The 11,435-nt window shown below is 36.2% G+C and overlaps 1 long non-coding RNA gene across 1 annotated transcript; it reads right to left on the bottom strand.

Moving 5' to 3' along the window:
- Positions 1-4,322: 4,322 nt before the first annotated feature.
- Positions 4,323-10,513, bottom strand: LOC114299584 (uncharacterized). The gene is made up of 3 exons (XR_014356578.1): positions 10,119-10,513; positions 5,424-5,466; positions 4,323-4,548 (listed from the first exon to the last, which is right to left on the bottom strand). It is a non-coding gene; the product is annotated as an uncharacterized LOC114299584 (long non-coding RNA).
- Positions 10,514-11,435: the final 922 nt, after the last annotated feature.

Here is an 11,435-nt window from a genome sequence, read left to right as displayed (position 1 = left end):
GAGGACTTAGAGAGAGGAAGAGAGACGCAAGCATGAAATGAAAGTTGGAGTCAAAAAGTAAAGGCCCTAAGCAAAACATTGTACAAACTTGATGACAAATGGAAGGGCAAATCGCCCCGGATTTACACGGTCCAGCCCACGTAAACAACTCTCATACATTCCTAGATCTAACAATTTAAGTCGAATGGATGTTCTGAACTAAAACATGCAAAGGTGTTATCTATTAAATTGAAATGCCCAAAGGCTTACATTAAATACAAGGGTGTAACCCTTACAAGAATGACACACAGCTAATAAATAACATGAATGGCCCATGGCCTACAAATAGGCCTACAAATAAAAGAACCACCCTACATAGTTCCAACACAACTTCATGTCTCACACCACATCCACACATGTATACTTGAAAAACATTTTCAACTACATAGGATGAGCAAAAAGCCCAGTAGAGAATATTTCAAAAGCTAAATATGCTCCACTAGTATAAATGATCATGATGCAATACATACATACAATAAGCCCAAATGCGTTTTCCAAATCCACTTTCTTTCTCAACAAAATCCTTTCTTTCCAGTTACCAAAACCTTACATTTATTCAAAATGTTTCTCGAGTTTGCAACATCTTTTTGAAACAAAAGAGAAATTTCCAAAAACAAATCCTGGTATCTTAATACCAATGAGCAAATACATTACCAAATCAAATGAGAACACATCTCTAAACAACCACAATTACATTGCTAAAACCATTTCCAAAACATTTCTTTTTAAAATCAAAGCGATAATAAATAAAATGGGTAAATCTCCAGGGCTAGTGTTTATAATAATAACTATACAAGTTACTATGTCATTTTTACCGGTATTAATCGGAAGGCTCGACACCTATCGCGCGGGTTTAAGTCTTACATTAAGGACACACAGGCCAACTTAATTCTGCTTTAACATCCCCTTACAGCTTTTCCATTTTAATTACCATTGTTCGATAACACAATACACAAGATCCAAAGCATAATTTTCAAAATGAAACAAATGTTCTTAATACATGACACGAGAATTTCCAAAATAGCCTTTTACAAAATACACAGTTCCAGTTCCAAAATCCCTTTCAAAATCCATGATATGCACGATTCATAAACAATTTAGTTTGCCTTGTCTACATATAGTTTTAAAACACGACAATGCTATCCTCCACCGACAACCAAAATAGTTATCTCTAATACAATAAATAAAAAGACAACAATCTGAATATACAAATCCAAAAATATTAAAGTCATGATTCCAAAGAATTTCCAAAAGAGTATCCAACTCTCGGTATTTTCCAAATCTCATAACACCTTTTTCCAATCAAGTCATTTTTTCGAAAATCCAATAATTTCCAAAAGATTATCTTTTAAGTTTTTCTCAAATCAAGGCTTTTTACTTCTAAAAACTCATATGCATCTTTGTAAATGGAAAATAGATTTTTTTTGTAGACAAACTATAGCTCAACAACCCCATTTGGAACAAACCCTCAATTCATAAAACAAATTTCCAAAATCAACCCCAAAATAATGAAATCTACATATTAAAATACACTACCAAACTCACGTCGAGTTTAAGAAATAAACCCTACCTCTTGAAGCAAGAAGGAAACAAGCTGAAAAAATCGTCGGTGACGAAAATACAATTTGCGCAGATTAAATGGAAGCCCTTACCGAGCTCTACGTTTTGATATCAGGGACTAGGGGTAGAAAGTGACTAGAGGTAGATGAAACCAAGCTTGGAAGCTTGAAAAAGGAAAAAAATGGTGGACTAGAAAAGAGTGAGGGGAAAAAGAGATCAAAAACAGATATTTTTGAGCGCGAACTAAAAGACAGCAGGATCAACTTGCCTAGGTAGCATGGTCACGGGCGTGAGCGGCATGGTTACGAGTGCGACCTGCCTTACCTAGAAACACTGGGCTATTGCCCAACAACTAACCCGGACCACTCCCAAGGTCCACAACCACCAAACAAGACTGAAAACGCTGGACATCAACGTGTCCCAACCAGAAACTAAATTGGTAGAGGGCTTTCTCAACCCAGGCCACTACAATCTCCCCCATTTAGGACATTTCGTCCTTGAAATGAAATAATGTGGGTGTTTGGGAAGTGGCTATTTTTAGCTTTTTTTGGCTATTTTAGTAGGTTATTTTAGTTTGTGTTTGGGAAGATATGATGGATTTTTATTTGAGTTGTTGTATTGAAAAATGTGTTTGAAATGATGTTTGATGCTGAAACGACAAATTTGTCCTTAACCTCACTTTTTCCAAAATTGGTCTAAAGGGGGCAAAATTGTCATTTCAGCCTGTGGGACTAGGTTGTCACAACACTGTGCCTACATTGTCAACGTGGCAATGTAGGTTGCCCCACTGCCAGTTGTTTTTTTTTTTTTTAATAATATAAATAATTGCTTTAGGATACTATTTAAGGCTATTTGGCTTCTTTAGTGTTTGAACTTGGGTTCCCAAACACCCCCAATATCATAACACCCTCTCACACAACACAAAATCAACACCAAAACCAACGCACCACAACCCGCCCAACTATGACCACCTCCTTCTTAATACTAACGCGATAAAATAAAAGGAACTCGAGCCATAACCACGCAAAGGAAGGAAAGAAATAACATGTGTGATACAATAACACGTGACAATGTACAAGTAAAATCTCAAGCAAGGAAATTCTAACACACATCACACGCGGTCACTTTGAATTCAAAATCATATCAACCCACATAACTCGTTGTGGTTTACAAGACAAGAAATCTCCACCATAGCAACAACAACTCTCGAACTCAACAATGCCAGCCACGTTCCAATCACCTACAACACTCAAACCACCACTGAGTGCTCAAATGCTTGGGTGTAGAGAATAAGAAAACTCCTCACATACAAAGCTCTCAGTCAACTTTCTCGTAACCTAAGACATAAATAAAACACAACCAACTAGCAACGTTATGGCACATCAATGCCCAAAAATTCAAAATCCTTGCAAAATAAATACGCAACATGTAATTATCAATTAAGGCTAGATCAAAACACGATTTCCCAATACAAGATACAAGATACCCCATTTAAGTTAAAGAAAATTCTTTATTTTCCCATTTGTTTCAAAACACTTTGCTTTCCTAAAAAGTGTTCAAACCCGCACTGCCACAATCCATATACATTTTCAACCATCCATAACAGAACTCAGAGATTTCCAAATTGTTTTTCCGAAAACCAAAGGTGTTATTTATAACACAACCATTTTCATTTTGTTTTTGATTTGTTGGATTTAGCTTTTTATTAAACCAAAAAATTCCAACCCAAAACTGTTTTAGTTCAAGAAAAGTGCCCAAGGCCACAACACCAAAGGATTTTTTTTTTTTTTCCCGCAATATCATTCCTTAGCGTTCTTTGGTGAACCACAACACAGCCACCCAACAAAACCCATCACACCCATGGTGATGCCACAATATTAAAACAATATTTCCATGATGAGAATCTCTAGATTTTTCAAAATATTAGCAATGCAATAACATAAGAGAAAGAAATTTCACACCCACCAATCATATAATAGCGTAAAAGTGCTTATAAGACCAAACTTCCCAACCGTAACCCCAAACCGTTTACCACAAACTCAACACAACTTCCCAACTGTCCATACAGGACTTACATGCCACACCTTGACACCGTTCAATTACACAACCTTCAATTCCATCATATTCCCGTGGTGACTATATGTCAACTAACCCAAATACGAACCACCCAACTATCCAATACTACTATCCCACACCAGCCTCCAAACATTGACATACCCCTTAACTCCACCTATCTCAACACTACACCAACTTATTGCCTAACCAAACCAACTCTTAGATAGAGTTCCTTACACAATCTTACATTCTCATTGAATCACACCAGATTTTGCAAGTTAGCCGATACTACTGCAAATCCTTGCCCATCCCCTGCACCTATGCCTACATGGTAACACTTCTTCGCACCACACTTGAGTTTGAGTTGAATTCCTAAAGATCAAAATACACACTCACCCCATCGCGTCAAGTCATACATCAACCAGTGATTCTTAAATACCTCCCCCACACCTAAAGATTGATAAAGTCAATAACAAACTTACACAGCTCACTACCTACTCCACACAACCTTACCATACCACTCGTGTCACGACCCAAACCTGCCCCTAAAAGTTTAGTCCATGACCAGCCTGTGATTAGGCCTCAAAACAAAATTTCATAATAATATTTATTCAATTACGGGGCCTTAAGCGGAAGCAAATACCAACATAGATAAAATGCCCATTGAGCTTGTGCATACATGAAGATTTAGATTAACTTAATCAATTAAATACGTTTCCATGTTTACAATAATCATTGAATTATACCAATCTCACACACACACTTACATAAGACTCAATAAATTACATAATTCCCAATACAAAAATTTAGGCCTCAACGCGGAGGCGTAACCCGGTTGGTTTGACAGAGAGATGGACCTCGATACAATTCTAGTGTTGATCCCTAATGGCTCACCTACATATATAAAATAAAAGGGGTGAGCTAACGTCCAGTGAGTAATACTAAAGTAAAGAGGTTAATGAATGATGTCCTTAACATTAGGATAACATACTTCACAATTTAGAAACGTATCATAAATCTTTTCAAATCAGCCATTTATCGTATCATAAACCATACCCCTTTCAAGTGGAATATATAATGGAACTATTACAAAACATTTTACGTGGTACGTGGCACGCCCACTCATACAAAAGATTAGAAGCACATTTTAAAATAGGACATCCATTCATACAGATAAAGTAACTCATCATAACATGAGTCATATAGCGATGTCAAAACCTTTGTATTCATATCATATGTTCTGAATGACCTCGGGTCCATGAATATAACAAAACAACCTCGGGCCCAATCATATATCAAAACGACATTCGGGCCAAACGTATCACATCGTATCATTGTATCTGATCATGGAGTAGATGGAACATCGACATGTCTCCACCTCTCCTTGGGCCCAATTCATGCATGTATGGACGCAAGATGTGTCTCGTACGGACTCTAGAGGTGACTCACACTATATCACTTAGTTCCGTACAACACTTTGTTCCATACCAAAATGATTAGGTCTTAAAGGCCGAACAATTCATACCATGCCATAACATAAGCGAAACAGATAAATAGAACGGCCTTGGGCCCACCATATGATATGATAAACAATGCATAGTTCTTATTCATGGCTCATTTTTCTTTTCTTGGAAACTTGTGTATTTTAACAAAATACGACATTGAGAGAATCATGTCACACATTATCAAAATATGATATTTAGAGAATCCTGTCACACATTAATCAAAATAGATAATGAAAAACATATCTTTACTATACTATTACTCACAGTGCTGGGCTTCTGGTAGCAATGGGACGATGTCCTCGTTGACCTACAAACACAATGCACATAACATAATATGAGAATATAACCAATCTCTTTCTTGTTCTTTAATCAATTAGCCTTGGTGGTTCTAAACTCATTAGTCCTCAATAGGTCATAATCCATGTCTTGGAAAATAGGAGGAATCGAAAGGAAAATGGTTTAGAAAAAGAAATGGTATAAAATCGGTAGACAGAAAGTGATCAATCGTCACTAATTTGGGCATATCTATTTGTGTACTTATAATTTGGGAGTAAGACTGCCACCATTGGAAACTAGACTTCCGGGGCTTGAATTTAGGCTCAAGAATCACTTAAAATGGGGTCTGGATGCAAGAGATATGCTTATTTGAAGTTGGCTAAAACAGAGCTGTCCCACACCTGCGGGAAACAGGGCCGCACGTGCGGGAATCGGGCCGCATGTGCGGGACAACATGCTTTTTTAGCAGAATCAGATTTGGTGCCGGAAATGGGCTGCTGCACATGTGGGAAGCCCCACCGCATGTGCTGCTCTGGGCAAAATTTGCTGTTTGAAAATCTTGGTTGGCTTTAACACTTGTTTTTCCATTTTCTAAGATAGGTTTCAACTTTAATCACCCAAAAACATGTAAAATTACTCTACAACATGATAAACTAACATCATTCAAGTGTAATTTCATCTCAAACAAACCAATCTTTGCCTCAAGTTAGAAATTCAACTCTCATCTTTTCTATATAATCAAACTCCCACAATATATGCCCAAAATCATGTAAATATATCTTACACATGGTTGGTTCTCACACCAAATCTTGTTATTCCATGAATCATTCTTAAGATTGAACCCAATTCAAGCAAATTTAAGGAAATCAAGGTTCAATTCTTTGAGTTTAACCCATTTCATTTATAACCCAACACACTTGTTCATTTACATGTTAATTTTCCAAGTCAATCCTTGATTTCATGTAGTAGATGAATTATCTACAAAGATAATAGTTAAAGTCACATACCTTAACTCAATTCCTTGCTTTTTCCCTTAATCTCTTCAATTTTCCCAAGCTTCATGGTTGATCTTCTTCCCCTCTCTTCAATTCTCTTCAATTATCTTCAAACCCCCATGAATGGTGAGCTTCTCTTAGAGAATCTTTGTCTCTCCTTCTCTCTCTCTCTCTTTCACGGTTCTCTCCCTCTTCCTTAGATATTTTTGGCTCAAATGTTGAGTTCAACTCATATATCTCATATATATCTATACATTTAACTATATATAAGCCTATCACAATTTGGGAGAGCCAAACGCACCCTTACGAATCATACGAAATCAAATTTCAATTAAACTCCTCAGATGACTCTAAAAATTATACTGATCATAACTATGTACTCTGTTCTGGTTTCTGAAGCCTCTAAGGCCTTCAATTTGCAGTGCAAAGTTAACCACCCGAACAAACCTTAACGAATCTAACGAAATAAATTTCTAATTAATTTCCCTAAATAGCTCCAAAATTCCCATTAACATATCTATGTACTCAGTTTCGATTTCTGAACCCATAAAGGTCGTCAATTCCAGTTTTAAAGTCATAACTCAATAGATAATTCTTCAATTCGAACAGATATAATTAAATTAAAGTACATTAACCTATAGGTAAATAAAGATAATTCCTTATACGCATATTGGGGTCGTTACAACTCGAAGTTCCACTCTCAAACCAAAACTGCAACAGAAAATCACCCCAACACTAGGGATCCTACATGAGGTTCATAAACAATCTCTACCTACCACGAAAGTAATTCAATTTTAGCACAAATTAATCCACACAAAAATATATTAAGTATAATATTACCACACCAAGGCAACCTCCTAGAATAGTCCCCATGATCAATCTCCTTCTATGCACTCCCTAACCACACACCTCTACATACCACCAATTCAAAACAAAAGTGAATCTATAATTAAAAGCAACTACCATAAACAAAACTAACCACCCTTAGTAGACTAAAGATAATTGCCCCATAAAAGAAACTCAAGTCACCCTCACGCTAGCCACTCTTAACTAATTCACATACCAATACTATCAACTCCTAAGGACCTGATAAGCATTCTTAAAGATGCTCTAAGGACATCGATTCATCTAACCCATTTCTTGGTATGAACAACAACACTTTACCCTTATAAGACTCCCGCTTAATGTGCCCAACTAGTCTTTTCACTTAGTACCAAAACAACAATAATCCAACGCCAAACACCCCTATAATGGGTTCTATATACGTGCAGACTGCTCAAGCAACCCGCACACCATGCTCCCAGAAATTTTGCAAAATGACTAACCACTCAAGCGTAACAAATATCGTTCGAGCCAAGACTGCTCAAGCGTAAGAAAACTCGCTCGAGCGAAGAACACTACCCTCTCAGTATCTCTGTAGACCTGCAAAAGTACTGGAAGTTTTCAAAGACCGCTCGAGCGCAAGAAACACAGCTCGAGCGAACTGGCCAATATTGGGGTAGAAATTTTATTGAAAAATAAACCCCCAACCTATTCCAAACGCAACCACAATACTCAAATAACCCAACTCAAATGAGGAATAAGATAAACAAGAATACGAACAACCATTAAAGACAAGGAAACCTAAATCCAAAACATCAAACGGGTCGGGTCTAAATCAGAATCATTATGCCTTTAACATAAACCAATAACCAACATCAACCAAGCTGAGCATACTGATTGGTATAACTCTACTCTTACAATATCCCAATGAGTCACAATGATTCTCAAAACACTCACCGTCCACAACCAACTCTACTGTGCACCCATCCTAAATCAATTTCATTAAACACAATTTATTTAGCATAACAGACAATTCCTAGTCAAAACAAGGCTCTCCAGCCATCACATTCTGAAGTCAAAATGCAATAGTTCATACATGTCAATATGAAGATTTCCAAATTCCACAATAACTCATAAAATAACAACCAATTGTAACATGCCCGGGGGGTACCCGCGCGCATTAAACAGTTCGGACCCTCGAGATCTCTTTGATCTGGTCTCACGAGTGCAATGTGAAACATAGATGAGAGTCCAGATTTGGAAACTTTTATTGAAAATCCATTTTATTGCAATTTTGTCAAAAATGGACTGCGTCATCAGATCTCAGAGTCGCCACCTAATATTTTGGGAAATTAGGAAACCCATGACTCGTGCCAAGGCCACTGTTCGTTGTAACCAAGGATGCTTGGCTCGGAACCTCAGGTATGAGAGAGGAAGGTCAATAATGAGCACCCCCGCTCACCCGATCAAAATATTGGCCTTTACTAAACCATGATATCAATTTTATTTTCTTTATATGTTCATGTTCTATTATTTAGTAAATCCTAAAATTTACTATGTGAAGCATACAAGTATAGACTAGTTTGCTCAAATTGGAATAATTCAACTTCATGTTTGTTTTTCGAAAAGGAGTATGAATTTTCCACTTGACAAAGTCGGCTTAAAGTTTGTGAATTTGCCACTACAAAGTGGGCTTAAAACGTGCAATCTTTGAATCATTCTAATTTAAGCAACAAGCCTTCATCCACAGGCATTCAAACAGTTTATCACTTAAGCAAATAGCCTCATGGTAGAATGCTAGACATAGTAAGAAAAACACACACAAACGGGATGCTAAAGCATAAAAACTTACATGTTTGACGTCCCACGAACAAGATACAAAATAAAGTTAGTAAAATATGCATGATCTTATATACAAAATCCTAATGCAATTCACTCATGAGATGCAACTAAAGATTTGGCTTCTAAAATATGATATGTGAATCATCTCAAGAACATGAAGTAGTGCACATAATCACATAGGAATTGATTAAATCCACAAATGTAAACTGAGCCGAATCAAGAAGCATGAAACAAGGATGCAAAGCATAACTATGATGAAAAATAAATATGATGTTTATGTACAAATAAAGAAAGCAAGTTAAAGAATGGGATAAAAAGAAGAGGGGCGGGGAATTATTACAACATTTTAAAAAATAATTACAAACCAAATTAGAGAGGGATGAGGAGAATATTACAACAAAATAAAAACTCACAATACACTCAAAATAAAAAATAAATAAAATAAAAGCATCATGTTCTTTGGAACTGCCGGCGGAAATTGGTCAATTTTGGGATATTACGCTATCTTGTTCGGAAGAAGCTAACCGACCGGCCAACTAGGCCAAGCAAAACCTGTCTTGTTACGAAACTAAGAAAAGGAACAAACAAAAAATATGTAGGTGGCTCAACTAACCACTACCGGTTAGATTAAAAAAAAAAACAAGAAAACATATATAAAATAAAATAAAAAGTGCAAACTCACAACATAAACCTAAAGTAATAAAATAAATATAAGATAGAACATGCAAGATTACAACAAAACTAATATGAGACTAATACAAAAAAATAAATAAATATGAGATAGAACATGTAAGATTACAACAAAACTAATATGAAATTAAATCATGCGAATAGAAATAAATAAATAAATAATTATGAGCTAAACAAACCACTAGGATTATAACAACACACTATGAAATATAAAGTAAGAAAATAAATATGAGATAAACAAACCACTTAGATTATAACAAAACACTATGAAATAAGAAACAAGAAAATAACTATGAGATATAAAATATAAGAAAATGAAAGACTAAAAATTCACCTTCCAAAGAAAGATTGAACTTCTTGATTTCCAAACTTCCTCTTGATAACCCTCAAGTGTACGAAGTGTGTTCTCAAATCTTCAATTCGAAATTATGGAGTTTATGGAGTTTGTGGTATGGAAAGTGGCTAACTCTCTAGTTTTTCTCACTTTCAATCACTAAACACTCTTCCTTATGATCAAGGCAATTGATCTTTGGCTATATCAGAATTTTTGGAGTGGTTTTGGTGTATGGAAATGAGGAATTTCAGTAGCTATGGAAGGTATGGGGTGTATATGGAAGATAAGAATATTTTTGACTCAAAAACTCAATTTTTCTCTCTTTTTTCACTCTTTTCTCACTCCTTTCTCTTCAATTTCGTGGTCCTCATTCTCTCTTACAATACAATCATTCTATATAGGCAATGAGGGAGAGCAAAGGTCAAAAAGAAGGTGGGAGACAAGGTGGGAGACAAGAATGTGATAGGAGGGCAAATTTTCAAGGTTGTTGCATGGGATACTCCTTTTATGAATACAAACAAAACCTCTTTTTGACAATGGGGGATGATTAGGTATAATGGAGGATGAGTGGATGCACTTGAATGGCTCAGAAAATAGGTAAATGGGTTGTCCCAACCGAACCAAAACCAAGAAAAAATGGGCTATTGTTGTTTTGGGCCGAGTCAACAAAATCTGCTTTTAAGCCCAACTTCAAATAGGCATATCTCCCCCATATGGACTTGGTTTTAGGCGGTTCTTGGGTCCAAATTGAAGCCCCCAAAGTCTACTTTCCAATGGTGGTAGCCTCAAATTTAAATTCCAAGTGTACAAAGAGATATATTTAATTTAGTGAAGGCTATCTTGGGCTGGGTCAACAAAATCTGCTCTTAAGTCCAACTTCAAATGGGCATATCTCCCTTATTTGGACTTGGTCTAAGGTGGTTCTTGGGTCTAAATTGAAGCCCCAGAAGTCTACTTTCCAATGGTGGTGGTCTCACATTTAAAGTCCAAGTGTACAAAGAGAAATGCCTAATTTAGTGAAAGCTGCTCATTTCATTCTTAATGATTTGATACTCATTCTTTTCCTAAACCAGTTTTCTTTCATCCCCTCCTATTTCCTTCAACTCCAAACCTATAAAGAAGATGTTTTTAAATATTTTTCAAAAAAGTTCACCTCCCTTCCATTTATTTCCACTTTGTCCTTACTCGGTTTACTGAAAAGTGCAATATTTTAATCGAAATGGGAGTCTCGGGACATTGTAGAAACATTTAAAAAAAACATATTTTGAAAAGAGGGTTTTAAGGTCTAGAATAGTTTGAACAAAAAATGGGTGAAGG

The sequence above is a fragment of the Camellia sinensis genome, chromosome 15, assembly GCF_055761805.1.
Source record: "Camellia sinensis isolate YWXY chromosome 15, ASM5576180v1, whole genome shotgun sequence".
Lineage (NCBI taxonomy): Eukaryota > Viridiplantae > Streptophyta > Magnoliopsida > Ericales > Theaceae > Camellia > Camellia sinensis.
The sequence above is the reverse complement of the archived record's forward strand: the minus strand, read 5'-3'. Positions and strand labels throughout refer to the sequence as shown.